The sequence below is a fragment of the Macaca nemestrina genome, chromosome 10 (genome assembly GCF_043159975.1).
Source record: "Macaca nemestrina isolate mMacNem1 chromosome 10, mMacNem.hap1, whole genome shotgun sequence".
Classification (NCBI taxonomy): Eukaryota; Metazoa; Chordata; class Mammalia; order Primates; family Cercopithecidae; genus Macaca; species Macaca nemestrina.
Window position 1 is genome coordinate 35352283 of NC_092134.1, and position 24162 is coordinate 35376444.

Genomic DNA, 24162 nt, shown 5'->3' on the forward strand with positions numbered 1-24162 from the left:
CCTAATTTTATGTTCCAGGCATATTAAACTTTTCCTGGGTCCTCAATAATTATATGCTCATCACACCCACCAGTCTTTGTGCTTGCTGTTCTTTCTGCCACCTACCAATTTCCCTCTACTTTGCTGACTCCTATTAGCCCTTAGGACTTATTTTAAATGTCACTGCCTCTAGGAAGCCTTTCCTTATCGTCTAGGCTACGTTAGATTCTGTTTGTCATGGTGTATTGCTTTAGCACAACATGTTTCTTAGACAGAGTATTTATTACATCACAGTGTGTATGCCCAAGGAGGTCAGACACCATGGCAGTCCTATCCAACAGAGACTACTCAATGCTTAGTGCAATGCCTGACACTCCACAGAAGGTACTCATTTTGTATTTCTTAAATGTTAAATGAATTCAAGGCATGTTTCTTGCCAGTGAGTCTCCCTGAGTCTCTCTTAGTAGATGGGTATATAACTGAGTAGTAGATATATAATAATTATGCGAACATTATCAAGTGGTATGCACCACGAATCAGTTACAAAATGCTAAATGAATAATGAAGAGCTATGTAAAGCATAGTTAAATAGTTCCTATAATTACTTATTCACTCTTCCAGTAAAAGAAGTTAATAAATATAATATGTCTAGATTATATGACATATGTAATGTTATGCCATGTACCAGAGATACAAAAAAATCATTTCTCCGGGTTCCAACAATCTACTTAGGGGTTTAAGACATACACACAGAATAGTTAAGCAAAACGGAAAGCATTATGGTCATTATGGCCTTAGAAGCTGGGAGAGAGGAAGATCAAGATTGGCTGGTATGTCAAGGGGGTCTGGATGAAAAAGATGGGTCCTGATGAAAAGTTAGGATTGGAAAATCAGAAGGGAGTGGGAAATAACATGATCAATAATAGAGTGAGAGGTGGGAGATGAGTTAGCTGGAGTGGAGGGTTTGTGTATAAAAGTTAGAAACAGGATTAGGTTAATTTTATAGGCCCATGAAGCCAAACTGAGAGTTTTGTATTTTATGCTATAGAAACAAGTTAGAAATTTTCCTGATATAAATGTGACATAGAAATATTGTTATTTTAGATGGATGGAACCTTTCCTGAGTCTTTCATAAACGTCTAGGTATTCCTTGTTCTATGTTCCTAGTGTAATTGTATATACCTCCATTGTAGCAAATAGTGATCATTTTATTATTGTTGGATCTGTATTCTTACCATTAGACTGTAACTTCCTTGGGTAAGGAAGGATGCAATTTTGTTTTATATCCCCAGTGCATGGCCCATAGTGGGCATGCAATACATTTGTTGAATGACCAACTGAAGAAACTGGACAAAATCAGGATTACAGTTAATCATTCAAATAGGTGCTTTGCAAACAGAATGAAAAACATTTTATAATGACTTTTATTTGGACCCTTATCAAAATTTTGAAGCAAAATAAAGCAATATTATAGAATCATTATGTTGTAGAAGAGAATATATCTAAAAATCTTCATGTCGTAATGTTAAATAAAATCTACCAGGCAGGCACCCTGACTCATGTCTGCAATCCTAACACTTGGGAGGCCAAGGCTGGTGGATCTCATTGTCTCAGGAGTTTGAGCGCAGCAGTGACTCACGCCTGTAATCGCAGCACTCTGGGAGGCCAAGGCAGGTGGATCACGAGGTCAGGAGATCGAGACCATCCTGGCTAACACGGTGAAACCCTGTCTCTACTAAAAAAATACAAAAAAATTAGCCAGATGTGGTGGTGGGCACCTGTAGTCCCAGCTACTTGGGAGGCTAAGCCAGGAGAATGGTGTGAACCTGTGAGGCGGAGTTTGTAGTGAGCTGAGATCGTGCCACTGCACTCCAGCCTGTGCGACAGAGCGAGACTCCGTCTCAAAAAAAAAAAAAAAAAAAAAAAAAAAAAAGAAAGAGCAGCTTGGGCAACATGGTGAAACTCCATCTCTCTAAAAAATACAAAAATTAGCTGGCTGTGGTGGCGTGCACCTTTGCTGCCACTATTTGGGAGGCTGAGGTGGGAGGATTGCTTGAGTCTGCAGGGTGGAGGTGTGGTGAGCCCGAATCACATCATTGCATTCCAGCCTGGGTGATGGAGCAGGACCCTGTTTCAAAAAAAAAAAAAAGAAAAGAAAAGAAAACAAAATCTACTGAGAGGTCAGATCTCAAATACTGAGATTTTTAAATGACTATTGGGATTGTAGGAGATTTTGGCTTTGGTTTTACTTATCTGAATTTTTTAAGTTCTCTAAAAAAGTATGAACATCTCTCAAGTGATAATAATGAATCCTGATACTATTATAAAATTGTTAAAGGGATAATTTAGTATGTGATCTACATTTTCTGAAATTGCCTTATCTAGTAGGGCAAGATTCCAATTTTGGAGTTACACATGAGAACAAAACCATCTATTTGTGAAATGTGAAGATGAGAAACATGCCGAACTATCCATCCTTTATGACCATCAAGTTCCTTTACTTTACAATATGATTTTCAATTACACTCTCAAGTGGCACTTTTATTTTATAATTTAAAATAACATGCTCAATAATATATATACCTGAGAGCAGCTTCACTACATCATAGTCAATGGAAATAAATCCTGCCCCTTTCCACTCTAGTGTACTTAATCTTGCAAATCTCTGTTAACTACATTGTGGCATTATGCATATGAGAAGTAGCATTTTTTTTTTTTAACCACTTGGTGGGTGCTCACTCAGGTTTCCCCTGCATTTTGGTTTCAGCAGCACAATATATAAAATGGAATTTTTCCAAATCACATCCTATCTCTGCGTAAGTGTGGGCTTGCCTGTTGCTCACCCTGCAATTTCTCCTTGGTTTCCAAATACCTGTCCTCTGGCCCCTGGTGGAGCAGCTCCAGGAGAATAGTATCAGTCCCATCAGCCAAGCAAACAGTTGGATTTCCTCGGCAGACCTTTTGGTTGGTGGGCAACTGTGTGGACCCCAGTGACTCACACACTCATAATTAACGTGCACATAGGGGCTTCACATCCCGTGTTTGTCTTTTCACCTCCTGTAGTGCTTAAGTAATAAAAAGAGGACTTTTCTCCATTTTCTAAACCCAAACAACCTGCTTGGCTCCAGCCTCTGTAAGCCCTATTGCAGGTTTCTGTTTTCCTATTCCTGCTGATCCCTCTGGCTTTCAACCGAGGTTTAACCATAAGACTCCCATCAGAGTCCTTAAAGAAGAAAGGTTTTCAGCATGAGTACACTATATTAATAAATGAAACCCAACCTTTTAAAAATTACACTGTCAGAAAAACCCATTAGGCTGTAAAAGAGTTGAAGTAAACATTAGATTTTAATATCTACTGCTGCTTAGATTTTTCTGAACTGAAAAATCCCCAGTGAGCACTTAAAACTTCATTACTCCACCGAAAGGTTGTGAAAGGCTATTTAAAGGTTTTCAATTTTGTTGAAGTCTAGAGGTTATTACAACTGGAAAGAATACAAACCCTAATATTACAAGGAATGAAAGGAATGAAATTTATGTTCTCATCTTCCCTGCAGTTTAATCCAGGTCTATTAGATTCATTGGTAAAAATTAGGGCAGGTTGAAAACTTTTCTACAGGTTTGATGAAAAATAATGTTTGGACACTATGAAAAGGTATTGCTGTCTGCATCACACTCAGAGAAATGGTTTATCTCCCAGTTCTCTAGTCAGAAGTCATTTCAAGATCAGCTTCTGCTTGAAACCCCTTAAATAGTTTCAAAACTCAAAAAAAAAAAAAAAAAAAAAAACTTAGTGCAATGCTGTGTCCTACCCAAAGAGCCAACACGAGAAATTGGACTTTCAACTCAAACTTACTAATGCAAAAAACTTGGTGGTTATGTTCTATTTCCGTGATTTTTTAATCCTATATTTTTAATGGGAGAAATTTGTGTCTTTTTTAGTGTGACAAATGTAGTATTGATATTATTTAATGAAGGAGTGTTAGATACTTTGTACAGCCCTCATTCTTATTTCAAAGACCCCCTTGACTTTTATTTCACTCAGCATCTGCACTGTAGAGTGGCTTTGGGCTATTTAATATAATGTTCTTGTCCATATGTCCTTTCATCTAATCTATCTATCTATCTATCTATCTATCTATCTATCTATCTATCTATCTATCATCTATCTCTATCATCTATCTATCTATCATCTATCTATATCTCTCTATTATCTATCTGCCTCTTTATCATCTATGTCTCTATCATCTATCTGTCTTTCATCTATCTATCTACTATCTGTCTTCTATCTATTATCTATCATCTATCTATCTATCATCTATCATGTCTAGTGTTGTGCTGCATGCTAGAATCATAAGAAGATTGCAGACTATTGTGAGGTGGATAATTTAACAAATTATAGCATAGGATGGAGTGAAGAGTGTTATTCTGGAGGTGTATTCAAGGAGCAATGAGCTCTCAGAGGAAGAGCCTAGCCTCCTTGTCTTTAAGGAAGGTTTCTTTGAGAAGGAGATATTCAAGCTGGAATTCAAAAGATGAGTCATGGAGGGAATGGGACAAAGGGAACGTCACAAAAGAAATTTTATACTTACAAATGCACAGCGGCATATAAGAGCACAGCATCTAATTCAGGATGGGTTGGCATAGAGGCTTGGCGTGAGATGAGTCTGAAAAAAGAGTCTGGGATGAATGGTGAAGGACTGCTGTTGAGGGATGTATTCAGTTTGGTTAGGGAGTTTAACAATTTTTTTTTCTATTTGTAAAAGTAATAATACATACTTACTGTAAAACATTGAAATTTTAGAAAAACATAAAGGAAAACATTAAAAAATAATCCATAATCCCATAATGTAGTGGAAATCATTGCTAATATTTCAGTATATTTCTTTCCAGCCTTTCCTGTATGCTTTCTTTTTTCTTCATATAATTGAAATTAAATCAAATTCTGCCTGTTGCTTTTCTTAAAAAAAATTGTAACTAGTACATGATTCTGTGTTATCTCTTCTTCATAATTATAATGATGTTTGCATCATAATCTGTCAATAAATGCAACCATTTTTAGTTGATGAATTTTTATATTATTTTTAAGTATTTGACATTACAAACAATGCTATCATGGCCATTGTCTGCCTGAGTATTTTTCCAGTGTTTGGATTATTTCCTGGGTTGTATTTATCAGATAATGTACATCATGTGCTCAGCACAGTACTTGATCCAAATATTACCAATTGTTATTGTTAGAAGTTGAAACATTGGGTAAAAAGTAAGAATAACTTTAAAGTTCCTGATAATAGATTATTAATTTTTTTCTGAATCGTTTTAATGATTTCTACTTCTGCAAGAGATAACATGACAGTCCCTCTTTCATTGTTTTGTCACCCACAGTATACATTAGCACAAAAATACTTTTGCTAATTACATAGTAAAACATAACATGCCATTGTTGTATTTTCTATGTCTTAGTTAAGTGATGCCAAATATTAATTTGATGTTTATTGACCTTTTGCTATTACTCTTCTGTCTTCATTTTCTTTGACCATTGTAAGGGATTCTGAAAACTCTGCTAGAGAACTTGGACTTTAACCAATTGGCAATGGAGAGTTACTGAAACTAAGGTTTTTGCAGTTGCATAAAAATGATAATCTAAGTAACATCATTCATTGCTCTTTGATTATTAGCTCTGTAATAACACTATTCACATATTGTTGTAAGAAGTATGATCATAATGATAGTATGATAACAAATAGCAATAGTAGCTGCCATTTATTAAATGCCTCCTGTGTACCATTGTCTGGGTAGTTCCAATATTATTTTAATTAATTCTCACAACACTATTAGATATTATAATCTCTGCAGCATAGCTTAAAGTTTAGGAGTGTCAAATGCTCATCATTCCTCTTGCCTGATTCTATCTAGTAGAGAACTAACACAAGGAACACAACTAACTACAATGAAAATTCCAGACATTGTCTAAGGCTACATTTGGGACTTGCTATGTGACTTATTTAACTGCTTAACACTAATGCGTCTAAAATAAAAACAATTTGCATTCTGTTCATATCTAACTGCGCTAATTGACTTCAAAAACATTATTGTTGAACCTATTTCATAAAGAGAGATGATTTAATGGATGACCTCTCTGAGAACTGTCACTTAGTAAAGTCATTAGGCAATTAGACTATTTAGGTGTAACTAGGCTATTTAGGTCCATAACTTCCCTAAGAAATTTCTCCTCAGTTTTAAGGAAGATTTTTATGGCATATTCCAATGGTAAGAAAGAGGATTATTTAAACAAAGAAATGCGAAAAAACAAACAAGCAAAAATGGATTCACAATGTTGGTTTTGAATTATGGGTGACTCTTCAGCATCTAATTTTTTTATTCAAAAATATAATTGGTTCTTAATAGTAGTTGAAAATTGAAACTTGCCATTGTAGAGGAGGAGATAAACCCCAACAATCCAACAAATTCCTTTGGAATTTTAAATTGCAATAAATACTTTCAAGAAAAATTCCAGGAAGACCTAAACAAGTGGTGGAGAAGATAGCTCTGAGGAAGTGGGGTTTAGCTCGAGATTTGAAGGATACATTAGAAATAGCCTGGTCTATTATAGGGAGAAGGTATTCTAGGGAAAGATCCTAAAGCCGGAAAGAGTGTGGGTGCTTTGAGGAACTGAAAAAACCAGTGTGGTGGGAACCCAGGTTTGGTTGGGGATGAAACGAAGAGTTGGAGAGGAAATCGAGGATGCAAGACCCTGAAGGACGTTAACATTTTTTGGATTTTATTCTAAGTGCGATGAGAAATCATGATTTTTTTTTTTTTTAACAAAAGGGTGATATGATCCTATTTACACTTAAAAAGTTGTATTTGGCTACTGTAAGCAGAAGGACCAGATGGAGAAAAAAGCAGCTGGAGAGAGCCAGTTAGGATATGAGGAAATAATATAGTATGTTATAATGGTGTCTTGGATTAAGGTCAGAGAGATGAGAAACAAAACCTGTGTGTATTGATTCAAGATATATACTGGAAGTAAACATCAAGATGGCTTGGTATAGGAGTTGAGTTGGAAGGTGTTTGCAAAGGAGATACCTATGTCATGAACAACTGAGGTATCTGAGATACCATTTAACAGAGAATGTAGATTGAAAGTGCAAGAGCTTGGGGGTAGAAGGTATTTATGATAGAAAACATCTTAGTAAGCAGGAATAAAAGGTGGCTTCCTTATTCTGATAAAGGCTGTTTACTGAAAACCCACAGCAAACATTATTTCTAATGATAACATTTTAGAAGCATTTCTATAGCAAAACTATTTCTCATTAACTTGTTTAGCATTATACCAGAGTCCTTGGAAATATATAAGACTAAAAAGAAAGACAGTGGGAGAGGAAGAGGGAGAGGAGTAAGAGGAAGACAAGAAGAAAGCAACTAATAGAAAAAAGATAAAATTAATTTTATTGGCATATAAAATACTTGTCTGTATTGAAAAATCTAAAAACTGTTCAAATTAACAAGAGGGCTCAGAATGGGGAAAGGCTGTAAGGTCTAATTCAATAAGTTCCTCAACACTAGCCATAAACATTAGAAAAAGACACCATTTGTAATAGATCAGTAGGGTATCTAAGAGTAAATGTAACAAAAATGTTCAAGATTTAAATGAAGAAAATTAGAAACATTAATAAAGACCATAAAATGGAACAAATGGAGATATATAACAGCCTTATAGATGGGACTTTCTAATTTTATGTAGATATAAATTCTCCACAATTAATATAAACAGTCAAAGCCATTGCAATCAAAATTTTACCAGATTTTTTCCCCTAGTACAGAAGTAAATTGGCTCTAAAATACATGTGAAAATAACAGAAAAATTAAAAATAAGGGTAGATTGGTGTTACTAGACAATGTGGAATTGATGCAGTAACAGACAAATATACCAATGCAACTAAAGAGAGAACCCAGAAACTGATATATTCTTGCAACAGAAGAGTGGTGGTACTACAAATCAGTTGAGGAAAGATGGACTAGTCTTTTAAAATGTTGGAACAATTGCCTTGTCAATCAATCAATCAATCAATCAATCAATCAGTCAATTGTATCTGTAACTCACAGTCACAACAATTGTTTCTATAAGTATCAAAGTTTTAAATGTGAAAGGCAAATTTTAAAATTTATTTTTAAAAAATAAGAGACAATCATTAAGTTATGTGGATGACAGAATAATGTGTATTTTTTAAAGAAAGAAAAACGTAACACAACAGAAAAATCTTGATAAACTTAGCTACATCAAAAAGAAAGCCTTTCACATAACAAAATACCTACAAATAATCTCAATAGACAATCCAAGCAGACGGAGACTGGGTAAAAAGATTTGTAACACATATTACCAGAAGTCAGCAAGTCATGGGCCATGAGCCAAGTCTACTTTTAAAAATAAAGTTTTATGGGAACAGAGCTGCACCCCAATGCTTCTGCACTGCAACAGCAAAGTTCAGTAACTGTGAGATCCTATTGCCCACAAAGCCTAAATTATTCACCGTCTGGCTATTCTTTAATCTCTTTATGTCCTTGTTCATTATTATTATTTAATATTAATTCACAAAGGTTTGTTGAGTACCTGCCATATGTACCTGATTAAGTGTAAAGTTCAGAAAATAGTTCATAGTTCTACAACTGGACATTTTTCTTTATCTGCCCTTACATTACTTAAACATTGAGCAAGTGCAATTGTGTGCCACTTTAATATATATTAACTCACACAATCATTCTACATATTATAAGCTTAAAGTGCAATTCAAACTGCATAAATAGCAGAGCTGTGAATTGAGTCCAAGTCCCCAAGTTCAGTGCTCTGTCATTATATCACAACCACCTTTTCTGTGATGGAAATACTTAAGGAAGTTATAAGCCAGGGCAGAAAACAAATGTGTAAAGACTCAACATGTCATGTGATGAATACTACCAAGGAGGTATCAAAATGTCCTGGAAGTATAGCAGGAGAAGAAAAGAATTCTGCCTTTGAAAGGTCTCAAATGGAAGGTAATATTCGAACGGGGCTCTTAAGGATGAGTAGAAGTGTGCCAGATGGGATAAAAGCAAGCCTCATTCCATAGAGAAGGAACATAATGCATAAAGTCATAGAAGCAAAAAACTACACGGCTTATCCAAGGAAGAATGAAACCTAACTGTAGTTTCACCATTAGGTATATGTGTAGATGAAAGAAGTGATGTTTGTCAGGAAATGAGAAACAAATCAATTATAAAAGGATTTTTAAAAACCTGTGGTAATACTTTCCAAAAACAAAGGGGATCCATGGTTTAAGAAAAGATTTACAAAAACTTTTTTTTTTTTTTTTTTTTTTTTTTTGCTGCTGCTGCAGGAATGAGAGTCCACTTGGTAGATGTTGACATTTCTGGGAGATTCTACAGGATAGAAAATAAGAAAGGTAAGTTTAAATTGGGATTGCTGAGAAAATATGACAGCTTTATGTATCATAAAGATACATAGCATGATACAGGGTCTTTATGTATCATAAAGATACATGGCAAGATACAGCTTCTATGATAGCTTTATGTATCATAAAGATACATAGCAAGACACAGTGTCTGGACTTGATTCTGTTGGTCACTGGGAGACATTGGAGGTTTATAAGTGGCAGAGTGGCCTGATCTGATGTGATCTAGCAAGGTGACTGGTGGCACTGAGGAAAATGGGTATCAGAGGGGGAGCCTGTTGTTTGGAGGTTACTTTAGGCATCCAGGCAAGAGATGATGAGATCTGAATCAAGACACTGGGGAAACCTTCATTTACATTTTTGTGATATAATGTGTATTCTTTTCACATGTGATCATGATGTCTTTGAAAATCTTGACATTTCTGTATGGCTAGGACAGATGATTTACAAATAATTTAAATAAATGCTCTTTTTTCCAAGAAGCTGGGTAGCTTTTGCATCACTCTTGTTAGTCAATTTTTATAGTATTTGTTAGTTGTGCCTAATAAATATTTTAAAAATTGAAGTACTAGTCTGCTTTCATACAGCTATACAGAACTACCTGAGACTGGATAATTTATGAAGAAAAAAGTTTTAATTGACCCACAACTCCTCATGGCTGAGGAGGTCTCAGGAAACTTGCAGTCATGGCAGAAGGTGAGGGGGAAATAAGGCATGTCTTACATGATGACAGGAGAGAGAGAGAGCGAGGGGAACTGCCAAACACTTTTAAAGCATCAGATCTCGTGAGAACTCCCTCACTATCATGAGAACAGCATGAGGCACACCGCTCCCATGATCCAGTCACCTCCCACCAGGTACCTCCCTCAACACACGGGGATTACAATTTGAGATGAGATTTGGGTGGGAACACAGAGCCAAACCACATCAACTGACTAACAAATATGAACCAAGAACAAACTGCTTATGCCAGTGGATACTGGAGTCGTAATTATTTAACTGAAATAAGAAGCAGAAGAGGTAATCATGCTGTATACCCCATCTGCAAAAGCAAATTCAAAGTTCTCATCCACAGTAGCTTCCCTATGACTGCCACATATTCTTTAGTTATTGACAAGGCAGATTTCAACTGGGAATGAGCAACCACAAGCCTTGAGTGGTAGAAGGGCGGTATCTTGAAAGCAGAGGAACATCTCCAGCAGGCCATTCTCAGTGCATCCTTCATTCCTTTGCTTTAAGCACTGTATTTCCTCTATGGTCCTTTTAGAATCTAGTGGGGGAAATCACTGGTTTGAGTCCCAAGCCCATAAAGTCAATGAATTAATAAGATTTATTTTCTTTGTTGCTTTAGAGACAATGATTATTGTGAGAACTGGTACAGAGAGGAAAGGGGATATTGAAATAAGAGAACTATTATGGAGTAAGGAAGATGTAGAGATTTTGAGAAAAAGCTCCCAGCTTATCTGTAGTTTTGACTAGATCTAGTCCTGGTAACTAAGTGAATCAGTATTTTGTGCATGTTATAGCTCAGATAATCTCAGATTAAGAAATAATATTAGGCTGGGCATGGTGGGTCATGCCTGTAATCCCAGCACTTTGGGAGGGAGGCTGAGGCAGGCGAATCATGAAGTCGAGAGATCGAGACCGTCCTGGCCAACATGGTGAAACCCCATCTTTACTAAAAATACAAAAATTAGCCGGACGTGATGGCACGTGCATGTAGTCCCAGCTACTCAGGAGGCTGAGGCAGAGGTTGCACTGAGCTGAGATCGTGCCACTGCACTCCAGCCTGGCAACAGAGTGAGACTCCGTCTCAAAAAAATAAAATAAAAAAAGAAATGACACTAAATATCATGTTGCCCCACTGTCATCTATTGCATGAGTATTCCTTATAACACTCACAGCAAGTGATCATGTACCTTTTCCTTGAACCCTTCAAACGACATGCATGTCTTGACTTCCCAAGGCAACCCCTTTATCATTCAGGCAAAGATTGAAATTTTGTTAACTTATTCTTTACATGGAACCCAAATCTGTGTTCTTGAGACAAAAGGTTTTCTTTTTTCTTAGGGAAACTAGAAACAGAAAGGTTTAAGGAAAATAGAATGTATGGATTACTGGAAAAAGTGGAACAACCAATATTTGTCAGCAAAATGAGCTGGATGGAGAATTCTAGTCACTTGGAGTGAGAGTGGAAATACAAGAAGAATATAGCAAAAAGGGGTGGAAAATGTAGATCAATTCTGACCATTTTACTACTGTGTCTTAAAATACTTGTTGAATATATGAATGGGGTTGGGAGGAAGTTTTCTTCATTTCTCCTTCCTTTTAAATAAAACACCTGCAGGTAACTCTCATGTGCAGTCAAGGTTGAGAACCACTGCACTAGACACTGCCTATTCAAAGGTCCTTAAAGCAACAGGATTGGACAACACCTAGGAGATCTGGTGTCCTGGAGCCAGCTTGAACTGATCTGAAAGAGCTGATTGTGCACATCTTTGTCCAAATCCATGTTTACTGGCATTGTATTGATCACTTGAAATAGGCTGAGGAGGGAGTATTTATAACAATGGAACTGTTAAATGCCCTTCCGACCACTGGTCCAAAACTCTTGTCAAATATTTGCCAACATACATCTAATTAGGGGCTTCTTAGAAATGCAGCATCTCAGGCTCCACCGAAATCTACTGGGTGGATTTTAACATGGTCAAAATCAAATTTTTTAAAAAAATTATACTTTAAGTTCTGGAATACATATGCAGAATATGCAGGTTTGTTACATAGGTATACATGTGCCATGGTGGTTTTCTGCACTTATCAACCGTCATCTACATTAGGTATTTCTCCTAATGCTCTCCCTCCCCTATCCCCTCATCCCTTGACAGGCCCCAGTGTGTGATGTTCTCCCTGTGTCCATGTGTTCTCATTGTTCAGCTCCCACTTATGGGTGAGAACATTCAGTGTCTGGTTTTCTGTTCCTCTGTTAGTTTGCTGAGAATCATGATTTCTAGCTTCATCCACGTCCCTGCAAAGGACACGAACTCATTCTTTTTTATGACTGCATCATATTCCATGGTGTATATGTGCCACATTTTCTTTATCCAGTCTATCATTGATGGACATTTGGGTTGGTTCCAAGTCTTTGCTATTGTGAATGCTGCCATAATAAACATAGGTGTGCATCTACAGTAGAATGATTGATAGTCCTTTGGGTATATACCCAGTAATGGGATTGTTGGGTCAAATGGTAGTTCTAGTACTAGATCCTTGAGGAATCACCACATTGTCTTTCACAACAATTTAACTAATTTACACTATCACCAACAGTGTAAAAGTGTTCCTATCTCCACATCCTCTCCAGCATGTGTTGTTTCCTGACTTTTTAATGATTGACATTCTAACTGGCGTGAGATGGTATCTCATTGTGGTTTTGATTTGCATTTCTCTAATGACCAGTCATAATGAGCTTTTTTTCCTATTTGTTGGCCACATAAGTGTCTTCTTTTGAGAAGTGTCTGTTCATATCCTTTGCCCACTTTTTGATGGCATTGTTTGATTTTTTTCTTGTAAATTTGTTTAAGTTCTTCGTAAATTCTGGATATTAGTCCTTTGTCAGATGGATAGATTGCAGCAATTTTCTCCCATTCTGTAGGTTGCCTGTTCACTCTGATGATAGTTTCTTTGCTGAGCAGAAGCTCTTTAGTTTAATTAGATCCCATTTGTCAACTGGCTTTTGTTGCCATTGCTTTTGGTGTTTTAGTCATGAAGTCTTTGCCCATGCCTATGTCCTGAATGGTATTGCCTAGGTTTTCTTCTAGGGGTTTTGTGGTTTTAGGTTTTACATTTAAGTCTTTAATCCATCTTGAGTTAGTTTTTGTAGAAGGTGTAAGGAAGGGGTCCAGTTTCAGTTCCTGGCATATGGCTGGCCAGTTTTCCAAACACCATTTATTAAATAGGAAATCCTTTCCCCATTGCTTGTTTTTCTCTGGTTTGTCAAAGATCAGATGGTTGTAGGATGCGTGGCATTATTTATGCGGACTCTGTTCTGTTCCATTGGTCTATATATCTGTTTTGGTACCAGTACCATGCTCTTTTGGTTACTGTAGCCTTGTAGTATAGATTGAAGTGAGGTAGTTAGTGTGGTGCCTCCAGCTTTATTCTTTTTGCTTAGGATTGTCTTGGCTATATGGGCTCTTTTTTGGTTCTATATAAAATTTAAAGTAGTTTTTTCTAACACTGTGAAGAAAACCAGTGGTAGCTTGCTGGGTATAGCATTGGATCTATAAATTACTTTGGTCAATATGGCCATTTTCATGATATTGATTCTTCCTATCCATAATCATGGAATGTTTTCTCATTTGTTTGTGTCCTCTCTGATTTCCTTGAGCAGTGGTTTGTAGCTCTCCTTGAACAGGTCCTTCACATCCCTTGCAAGTTGTATTCATAGGTATTTTATTCTCTTTGTAGCAACTATGAATGGTAGTTCACTTACTATTTGGCTCTGTGTTTGTCTATTATTGGTGTATAGGAATATTTGTGATTTTTGTATCCTGAGACTTTGCTTAAGTTGCTTATCAGCTTAAGGAGATTTTCAGCTGAGATGATGGGGTTTTCTAAATATACAACCATGTCATCTGCAAACAGAGACAATTTGACTACCTCTCTTCCTAATTGAATACCTTTTATTTCTGTACCTTGCCTGAATGCTCTGGCCAGAACTTCCAATACTAAGTTGAATAGGAGGAGTGAGAGAGGGCATCCTTGTCTTGTGTCGGTTTTCAAAGAGAATGCTTTCAGCTTTTGATCATTCAGTATAATATTAGCTGTGGATTTCTCATAAATAGCTCTCATTATTTTGCGATACGTTCCATCAATGCCTAGTTTATTGAGAGTTTTTAGCATGAAGGGGTGTTGAATTTTTTCAGATGCCTTTTCTGCATCTATTGAGATAATCATGTGGTTTTTGTCATTGGTTTTGTTTATATGATGGATTCCGTTATTGATTTGCGTATGTTGAACCACCCTTGCATCGCAAGGATGAAGTCAACTTGATCATAGTGGATAGGCTTTTTGATGTACTTCTGGATTTGGTTTACCAGTATTTTATTTAGGATTTTCACATCAATGTTCATCAGGGATATTGGCCTGAAATTTTCTTTTTTTGTTGTTTCTCTGCCAGGATTTGGTATCAGGATGATGCTGGTCTCATAAAATGAGTTAGGAAGGAATCCTTCTTTTTCTATCGTTTGGAATAGTTTCAGAAGGAATGGTACCACCTCTTCTTTATACCTCCTATAGAATTCAGCTGTGACTCCCTGTAGTTCTGGGATTTTTTTAGTTGGTAGGCTATTAATTATTGCCTCAGTTTCAGAACTTGTTATTGGTCTATTAAGGGATTCAATTTCTTCCTGATTTAGTCTTGGGAGGGTGTATGTGTCCAGGAATTTGTCCATTTCTTCTAGATTCTCTAGTTTATTTGTGTAGAGGTGTTTATAGTATTTTCTGATGGTAGTTTGTATTTCTGTGGGATCAGTGGTGATATCCTGTTTATCACTTTTTGTTGTGTCTATTTGATTCTTCTGTTTTTTTTTTTTTTTTTTTTCTTTTTTACTGGTCTGGCTAGCATTCTACGTTTTTTGTTAATCTTTTCAGAAAACCAACTCCTGGATTCACTGATTTCTTTCTTTCTTTCTTTCTTTCTTTCTTTCTTTCTTTCTTTCTTTCTTTCTTTCTTTCTTTCTTTCTTCTTTCTTTCTTTCTCTCTTTCTTTCTCTCTTTCTTTCTCTCTTTCTTTCTCTCTTTCTTTCTCTCTTTCTTTCTCTCTTTCTTTCTTTCTTTCTTTCTTTCTTTCTTTCTTTCTTTCTTTCTTTCTTTCTTTCTTTCTTTCTTTCTTTCTTTCTTTTGAAGGGTTTTTTGTGTCTGTATGTCCTTTAGTTCTGCTCTGATCTTAGTTATTTTTTGTCTTCTGCTAGCTTTTGAATTTGTTTGCTTTTGCTTCTCTAGTTCTTTCAATTGTGATGTTAGGGTTTTGATTTTAGATCTTTCCCACTTTCTCCTGTGGGCATTTAATGCTATAAATTTCCCTCTTGACATTGCTTTAGCTGTCCCAGAGATTCTGGTACCTCGTGTCTTTGTTCTCTTTGGAATTAAAGAACTTGTTTGTTTTTGCCTTAATTTCGTACCCAGTAGTCATTCAGGAGCAGTTGTTCAGTTTCCATGCAGCTGTGTGGTTTTGAGTGAGTTTCTTAATCCTGAGTTCTAATTTGATTGCACTGTGGTCTGAGAGACTGTTTGTTACGATTTCTGCTCTTTTGCATTTGCTGAGGAGTGTTTTACTTTCAAATATGTGGTCAATTTTAGAATAAGTGCGATGAGGTGCTGAGAATGTGTATTCTGTTAATTTGGGGTGGAGAGTTCTGTAGATGTCTATTAGATCCACTTGGTCCAGAACTGAGTTCAAGTCCTGAATATCCTTGTTAATTGTCTGTCTCGACCTGTCTAATACTGACAATGGGGTGTTAAAGTCTCTCACTAGTATTGTGTGGGAGTCTGAGTCTCCTTGTATGTCTCTAAGAACTTGCTTTATGAATCTGGGTGCTCCTGTATTAGGTGCATATATATTTAGGATGGTTAGCTCTTTTGTTGCCTTGATCCCTTTATCATTATGTAATGCCCTTCTTTGTCTTTTTTGATCTTTGTTGGTTTAAAGTCTGTTTTATTGGACTAGAATTGTAACCCCTGCTTTTTCTGGTTTTCCATTTGCTTGGTGAATCTTCCTCCATCCCTTTATTTTGAGCCTATATGTGTCTTTGCATGTGAGATGGGTCTCCTGAATATACCACACCAATGGGTCTTGACTCTTTATCCAATCCGCCAGTCTGTGTCTTTTAATTGGGGCATTTAGCCCATTTACATTTAAGGTTAATATTGTTATGTGTGAATTGGATCCTGTCATTATGATGCTAGCTAGTTATTTTGCCCGTTAATTGATGCAGTTTCTTCATAGTGTTGATGGTCTTTACAGTTTGGTATGTTTTTGCAGTGGCTGGTACTGGTTTTTCCTTTCTATATTTAGTGCTTCCTTCAGGAACTCTTATAAGGCAGGCCTGGTGGTGGCAAAATCTCTCAGCATTTACTTGTCTATAAAGGATTTTATTTCTCCTTCATTTATGAAGCTTATTTTGGCTGGATATGAAATTCTGGGTTGAAAATTCTTTTCTTTAAGAATGTTGAATATTGGCCCCCACTGTATTCTGGCTCGCAGGGTTTCTGCAGAGAGATCTGCTGTTAGTCTGATGGGCTTCCCTTAGTGGGTAACCTGACCTTTCTCTCTGGCTGCCTTAAGATTTTTTTCCTTCATTTCAACCTTGGTGAATCTGACGATTATTGGGGTTGCTCTTCTCGAGGAGTATCTTTGTAATGTTCTCTTTCATGCTAGGTTGAGGAAGTTCTCTTGGATAATATCCTGAAGAGTGTTTTTCATCTTGGTTCCATTCTCCCCATCACTTTCAGGTACACCAATCAAATGTAGGTTTGGTCTTTTCTCATAGTCCCATATTTCTTGGAGACTTTGTTCATTACTTTTCATTCTTTTTTCTGTAATCTGTCTTCACACTTTATTTCATTAAGTTGATCTTCAATCTCTGATATCCTTTCTTCTGCTTGATCGATTTAGCTACTGATACTTGTGAATGCTTCACGAAGTTCTCATGCTGTGTTATTCAGCTCCATCAGGTCATTTATGTTCTTCTCTAAACTGGTTATTCTAGTTAGTGATTCCTCTAACCTTTTTTCAAGGTTCTTAGCTTCCTTTCATTGGGTTAGAACATGCTCCTTTAGCTGGGAGGAGTTTGTTATTACCCATCTTCTGAAGCCTACTTCTGTCAATTCATCAAACTCATTCTCCGTCCAGTTTTATTCCCTTGCTGGCAAGGAGTCGTGATCCTTTGGAGGAGAAGAGGCGTTCTGGTTTTTGGAATTCTCAGCCTTTTTGTGTTGGTTTTTCTGCATCTTCGTGGATTTATCTACCTTTGGTCTTTGATGTTTGTGACTTTCAGATGGAGTTTCTGTGTGGACGTCTTTTTTGTTGATGTTGATGCTGTTGCTTTCTGTTTTGTTAGTTTTTTGTTTTTGTTTCTCTAACAGTCAGGCATCTCTGCTGCAGGTCTGCTGGAGTTAGCTAGAGGTCCACTCCAGACCCTGTTTGCCTGGGTATCAGCAGCGGAGCTGCAGAACAGCAAAGATTGCTGCCTGTTCTTTCCTCTGCAAGCTTTGTCCCAGAGGGGCACCTGCCAGATGCTAGCTGGAGCTGGAGCTCTCCTGTATGAGGTGTCTGTTGACCCCTGGTTGGGGGGTGTCTCCATTTAGGAGGCAAAGGGGTCAGGGACCCACCTGATGAGGCAGTCTGTCCCTCAGCAGAGCTCGAGCACTCTGCTGGGAGATCCGCTGCTCTCTTCATAGCCAGCCAGCAGGAATGTTTAAGTCTGCTGAAGCTGTGCCCACAGCTACCTCTTCCCCTAGGTGCTCTGTTCCAGGGAGATTGGCATTTTATCTATATGCCCCAGACTCGTGCTGCTGTCTTTCTTTCAGAGATGCCCTGCCCAGAGAGAAGGAATCTAGAGAGGCATTCTGGCTACAGCGGCTTTGCGGAGTTGCAGTGGGCTCTGCCCAGTTTGAACTTCCCTGTGGCTTTATTTACACTGTAAGGGGAAAACCACCTACTGAAGCCTCAGTAATGGCAGTCGTCCCTCCCTGCACCAAGCTGGAGCATCCCAGGTCAATTTCAGACTGCTGTGCTGGCAGCGAGAATTTCAAGTCAGTGGATCTTAACTTGGTGGATGCCATGTGGGTGGGATCTGCTGAGCTAGACCACTTGGCTCCCTGGCTTCAGCCCCCTTTCCAGAACGGTTCTGTCTCGCTGGTGTTCCAGGCACCAATGGGGTATGCAAAAAAACTCCTGCAGCTAGCTTGACGTCTGCCCAAATGGCCGCCCAGTTTTGTGCTTGAAACCCAGGGCCCTGCTGGTGTAGGCACTCAAGGGAATCTCCTGCTCTGTGGGTTGCAAAGACCATGGGAAAAGCGTACTATCTGGGCCGGAGTGCACTGTTCCTTGTGGCACAGTCCCTCAGGGCTTCCCTTGGCTAGGGGAGGGAGTTCCCTGACTCCTTTCCCTTCCTGGGTGAGGCAGTGCCCCACCGTGCTTCTGCTTGCCCTCGATGGGCTGCACCCACTGTCTAACCAGTCTCAGTGAGATGACCTGGGTACCTCAGTTAATATGCAGAAATCACCCGCCTTCTGTGTTGATCTCACTGGGATCTGCAGACCAGAGTGGTTCCTATTTGGCCATCTTGCCAGCCACCCAAAATAAAAATTTGATGAGATCCTAAGATGACCAATATGTATATTAAAGTTAGATACACATTGATAAAGTTCAAACTCTTGACATAGCATTCACGGCCCCTTAAAATTCAACTTCATATCTTCCCACCATCCCTCCCTAGTTGCATTGACACCCCTCACTAAATACCTTCTAATAAATCTGTTTTAAAGCTTCCCTGGGTTTTTTCCTTAGCTTGAGAAGCCTATTTCTTTATTTCTTTGTTTTCACTGCCAAAATCAAATATCATCTCTTCCAGTTGTGCAGGCAGAAATAATTATTCTGTGTTTTTGCTTCCTAACTGGTCACCTAGAGCCTTTTTAGGGTAATTCTTGTATTACTTATTTTAGCACCAAGGTCATATTCCACTTACAAATCAATCTCCATGATTTGTAATATCCCCCAAAGGCAGGAACCATGAATTCATCTGTGAATCTCCATAAACCAGCACATAGTAGGCGCTCAGCAAATATGCGTTGAATCTATAAATTGTTTCATTGAGAAGATTTAATCCAAAAGTGCTAAAAGTCCAGTCAGTTCTGATAATATATGCATTTGGGACATATGTGAAAGAAAACCTCAGAACAAGCATAAATGACAAAAAAAAGTGCTTTTCTGGCTACAGTTTGTGCCTAAGTACTTAGGAATAAGTGAAAATTAAAGGCTATTGCTGCTTGTTTTGTTGAATAATGCATCTTCAAACTGGAAAACTGCATGTCTATTTTATTTACCAGCACAAATGCCCATTTGCTCACACACATAGCTGTTTGCAAGCAAATTTTGTTCCCATGCAAAACAAATGTAAATTTGGCATTAAACAAGTGCCAATTATTTTCTGAATGTAGAAGGGAAAGGAAGGGTGATTTAACAAACAGAGGCTCTGGACGAGGAAGCAGGGAAGGCGGCCTAGCTCAGCTGCACGGGGCTTTTTCATCACAAGGAGTGAATGTTTAATCGGCTTAATTGGGTGGGTATTCACTGCCGATGAGCAGGGACCCAGCGTTCCATGTCATTTTCTTTCCCTACGAGATGGCTGCTGTGACCTTCGGCAGTCTCCTCGGCTCGCTGCTGGAAAATAGCAAGCTAATTTGGGCTTGTTCTCATGTTTCTTTCATGCGGTAGAGAGAATTCGTTTGATAAGCCCTATGTTCGTTTTTATTGTGAGGCCTGATTACTGTGATTAATTTTAATATTACTAGTTACCATTTATTTAGGGCCCACTAGGTGCCAGGCATTATACTGTGAAACTTGGACTCTCTGTTGCGGTTGAAGTTTTAACCCTCACAACAACCACGTAAGTGAGGCAATATTGGCCCTATTTTGCAGATCAGGAAACTGAGGCTCAGCTTCAAGTCACATTTTGATGAGTGGTGGAGGTGAAATTGCAAATAGGCCCTGTTTGATCCATAGCCCCCTCCCCCTATTCTTTCCACGATGGGACAGTCCTTTATTTTAATACAAACTACTTAATTAGTCCTTTTCACAGTTTGACAATGTCAGAAACTCTTCTGGAGAAGAATTTTATTCCTTTCTTATGGCTGCCTTAGAGGAAGGAGGCAAAGTCTGTTTTGTTGGCAACTCTACCTCCCCCTTTTCTAATCCTCCTCCTCGTGCCACACACTCTCTGTCCTCAGAAGTTTGGTGTCTCCTGGGCTCCCACTGTGTTGTCCAATACCAGGCAGCCTGCAGCCCTTCTGCTCTGGGCATGTTCTGGCCATGTTCTGGCCACCTCCTTGAGTCACTGAATGCTTGCCTGTCTCATAGTCTGAGCATTCCAGGTGTTAAAGCGAACTAAATATGGCCTGAGAAGGACTCAGTACTTCTATATTCGAGTCCTTGTGGATGAGCTGCAACCTAGCTTAATACGTAGACAAGACTGAAAACCCAACTTCGGAGTATGCACCTATAACAATAGCTGAGTCTTGGCCAGTCCCAGCGGCTGTACTTTGATCATTCATACACTCCTGAGAGTTCCAACTGTGTTCAAATAAGGCAAATGCTTAGCTGTAACCAACCCAGCCATTCTGTACCTCACTTCCAATTTCTGTACATCATTTCACTTTTTGTTGCCTATAAATCTTCTTCCATCATGTGACTGCATTGGAGTCTCTGTGAATCTGCTGTGATTCTGGGGGCTGCCCAATTTGTGAATAATTCATTGCTCAATTAAACTCCTTTAAATTTAATTTGGCTGAAGTTTTTTTTTTTTTTTTTTTTTTTTTTTTAAACACAGGCAACAATAGCAAACATACAGAACTATTTCCTGCTCTTGCCCTAATGGGTTTCAAATGACTTTCTGTAGTCCTATTAAAAGTTATACATTCAACAAAAATGTAATGAGTGCTAATTGGGTGTCCAATGCTGCAAAGGTGCTAGATATTGAACAGTCCACAAAACTGTCAGTCCCTGCCCTGAAGAAGCCTACCTGCCCACCTGTTAATCTACCTGGCACTGTTCTGGGGTGTGAAGGTACAGAGACAACCAAGGCTTAGCATCTGCACATGGAGTTTACAAACGACTGAAAGCTCACAATTTAACCTCCACAAGTAGGAAATAGTAATAGTGTTTATTGGGTATTTATTATGTAAAATGCCTTATACATATACATAGCAGGCATTTTCCTAAGCCCTTTTTAGGTATTACGTTACCTAAGTTTTACAGCCTACCCCATGGCATAGCCACCAACATTAGCCCAGTTTTGTAAAGGAGGAAACCTGCGACAGAGGGGAGTCAACTGACTTGTCTATGGCTACACAGCTAGTGAATGGTGGAGCTAAAATGTGAAAGCAGGAAATCTGAGTCCAGAGGTGAAGTTCCTCATTCTACCGGGAATCTCTGCCAAAGAAAGTATCTTAATGTGGAAAACCTTTCATGAGTAAGGATGTTCTCTGTAGATGTATTTATGGCAGCAGGAAGTTGGAAGTCACCAAAATGTCTGACTTAGGAGGATGCTAAGAAAATGTGAGTGCACTAAAATCTTGAGGAAGATCAATAACCATTAGAAACCCCAATAGCAATGACCCCATTTCCCCAGCACTAGCGTCTGCAGGTACCTGGCAAAATCTTCTCAAGGCAGAGCAGCCAACGGGGATCCAGTTTTTATAATATCTTTCTGCTCTTACTTTTGTTACTTCAGTTGTCTCAGCTATTTTCCCATTCTCATTTTTTTCTCATTAAACATTCTCAGTGGCTTATAAATTGTACATAATTTGAGATGCTCAAGACATAAAGCTGAATATATCAATCGCATTATACATTTTGGAATCACAAAGAAAGGGCTAGGGTGCCAGAACAAGATGGTGTCTTTCCTCCATTTAATTGCATGGATTTGCATGGTAATGGAAAGGGAATAAGCAGGGAAGAAACTATGGAAGACTGTATTCTTGGTGCTTACACAGCCTTGGTGAATGTTTCTTTGAATCAGGCTTGAACTGGACATTACCTTGATACCAAGGGCCTAAGATTATTCCAGTTGAACAATCTCTTTTGTATTATCCCCTGGATAACTAAGAGCAAGAAAAAGTAAGCAATAAAAACTGAGAGATGTCACTTTTTTTTGGCCAGTAACACCATAAACTGGAACATGGTGGGTCATTTAACAATTTTATTATGGTGGCAATGTAGTAAAATGCTAAATTTTTAATGATGTAAATTAAAGTGAGAAAAAAAAACCCATATGTATAGTAGGATAAGCTTAAGCCTGTATTTGTTCTTAACTTCCGACAAGTGTATTGGATTTTATGATATACCCTTTGCATATCATTCTAAGTGATAACCTGATCCAAGTTTTCTAACAGGCCTTTTTTTTTTCTGCCTGTTTTTCCAACCTTGTTAGAAATGCTTTTTGTGTCTGAAAATGACCTTAAGTCTATTTTTTAAAAATAGAGTATAAATAAATTAAAATATTATTTTTATATATCTTACTGCCTCCCTTATATTCTTTTATCTATTCTGGGCTCAGTCATTTCCCTCTTCTCCGTATAAGTTCTGCCTTCTCAGGCCTGAAGATTATTTTTCTTGACAGAAAGTAAACAATTAGGGGCTGAGAGAAAGAAAATGCTTAAATGACTTGCCTTTGGTGTCAAGCTCCAGCTGAAATGTAAGTTGGGAAAAGAGCAGTGTGGGAGAGCTGATTGCCTGAAACAGGCAAAGACTGGAGAGGTGAACACAGCATCTGATTTCTAAGAGCAAGGACCAATTAGCCAGAAACTGGCTGGGGGCTAGAGTCATAGGTCAAGACGGGAATTGCAAAATTGAGAGTCAGGTAGTCAAATTGGGTAAAGAGTGAAAAAATAAAGAAAATGAATTCTAAAGGGAAGACCCTGAGCGTCAGAGAGAAAGCGTGAGAAAGGCAAAGGCAAGATTTTCTGGGACCTGGATGGCTGTAGCTGCCTACATTTTGACCTCCAGTTCCCCTTTATTACAGAGGCCCGCCTTTTCCTATTTCTTGGGTTCTCATGGGCAACTGGTGACAGCATGCGGCTCTGCTATATTCTCCTGTGAGTGAGGCTTCTCTTGTCTTCCTGTGGCTTCTTCCACAGATTCCTCTTTCTGACGCATTCTAAGTTTTGGCCAGTTGCAGGTGATACATTGTGGAAGTGTGTCTTTCGTGAGGTCAATTCCAAGCCTCAAGGCTTTTAAGGAAAGAAACTGGAGTATCTAATAATGTACCAGTCCTTCCAAACAGGATCTGAGTTAGCTCTTTGTCTCCGCTTTGTCCCTGGGGATGGCGCATGAAAGCACACAGGGAAAATGAACACTTTTCATCCCCCAAACTTGCCCCAAGCAATTTCTGTGAAATGGTTGTCATTTTACAACAAATGGGCCCAGTATTCCTTACAACATTAATAACACTATTATGCAAAGTAGTTGCTTTTCAAGTCGACTGATCATTTTCTCTTTTCTTTTAAACATTAAAAAAAAAAAAACAAAAAAAACACCCAGTTTCTTCTATTGATTTTAAAGCATACCACCCACCAGGTCTTCCTTGGACATACTAGCAGCTCTTGCATTTTAGTCCCTGATGGAAACATCTAGCATCTATGTTTGTTTATTCGTTCATTTGTTCATTCATTTATTCATACACTCAAGAGACACTACTTAGTGAGAACTATGACATGATGGGTACTATATCAGTTTCTTTATAATTTATTAAACATTAAGAAACTACTATGTGCCAGTTGATGTTCTAGATTCTAAGGATGAAAAGACCACCCTGGGAAAGGGGAAGAACAAGTTCATAGGGGAAGAAGAAGTAAGTTGAATAAAGAATACAGTGCAAACTTCAAAATGGAAGCAGACAGCATAATTCCTGGAGTGTGGAAAAATACTAGGGCAGGTTTCATAAAGGAGTTTTGA

General features: G+C 38.2%; 1 pseudogene; it reads left to right on the forward strand.

Annotated features, from left to right (window-relative positions):
- The first annotated feature begins 292 nt into the window (after positions 1–292).
- The window catches only part of LOC105483652 (platelet-activating factor acetylhydrolase IB subunit alpha2 pseudogene), a 99878-nt pseudogene continuing 76008 nt past the window's right edge, over positions 293–24162 (forward strand).